Raw genomic sequence first — 1,164 nt, 5'->3', positions numbered from 1 at the left:
GATATTTGCCTCTTATAAAATCTGTGTGCTTAATGTTTTAATAAATCGCCTGGTGTGTACTAATTGGTAGCCAATAAAAAGTGCTAAAACGTCCAACATTTTTCAATATTCGTTAAAACAACGGTAAGTAACATTTTAATATTTATTACCCAGAAAATATTTATTTTGAAATTTTTTTTTCATTTCCATTACTAATTTTTTTTGGCAAAAAAACATGATGGATCCTTCCACTTAAAGTAGATACCTTACTATTTAAACGCTAGATTTTCTCGAAAAGTACAGTGCTTACATCACCGTAGTACAGGACTTGCGATGGACTGAGCGTGGCTGTAAGGAGCATGTAAGATAGGACTTTTTTGCAGCTGACATGAGACGACGAACAAATCTCGTGAGGAATTTGTATTTGAGCGGACAATGCGACAACTTGTATTGACGTTCAACCCCATCGGTGAACGAACTACACTGAGGGAAATAATGCATAGTAAAAATAATACTTTATATTTGAATACCATACCAAAATTTAGCACGCAAATATTTGAATGTCCACATCTGCGTATATATATGTAAGGGTACATACCCCAGTACGGAGAGAAACTAGTTTAAATGTCGACGTTCAACCAGTTTTATACCCACCACAACTAGTTGAAGATCTGACTTTCGTCCTTGGAACGTCCTAGGCATCAGTCAATTATTCGACTCTGCATTTGATTTCAACTACTTTAAAATACATTTAGATTAAAGCACTTCAAAGTCATTATGCTTCGTTTGAATACGCTTTCGTTTTGCAATTCACAGACGTTTTGTTGATTTCCAGAGGGTAAGGATTCGAACAAGAATGATAGAATACAAGATTGCGCCAATCGAGCTGAGAGTAACTGGCCGTGACGTCAATAAATACCAGAATGAGAGAGCAAGACGAACTCGACAAGAAAAAGAGGAAGCATCAAACAAAAGGCAGTATTGCCAAGTTTTCAATTTGAAAAAGCACCAAATATTTATTGGTGTATTTTATGGACTTTATATGCATACATAATTATATTGCAAGGATGCCGATTCAAATTAATAAAAATCAATGTTTCTTGCACGACGGTCGATTTTTTCTGGCTTGATTGAAGGTGCTGCCACATATTTTGTTGTCGCTTATGATTGTGCCATGATTTTATT

The sequence above is a fragment of the Rhagoletis zephyria genome, unplaced genomic scaffold (genome assembly GCF_001687245.7).
Source record: "Rhagoletis zephyria isolate East Lansing unplaced genomic scaffold, Rhagoletis_zephyria_1.1 Rzeph_scaffold_06193, whole genome shotgun sequence".
NCBI classification, from domain to species: Eukaryota; Metazoa; Arthropoda; class Insecta; order Diptera; family Tephritidae; genus Rhagoletis; species Rhagoletis zephyria.
Note: the sequence above shows the minus strand (reverse complement) of the source record.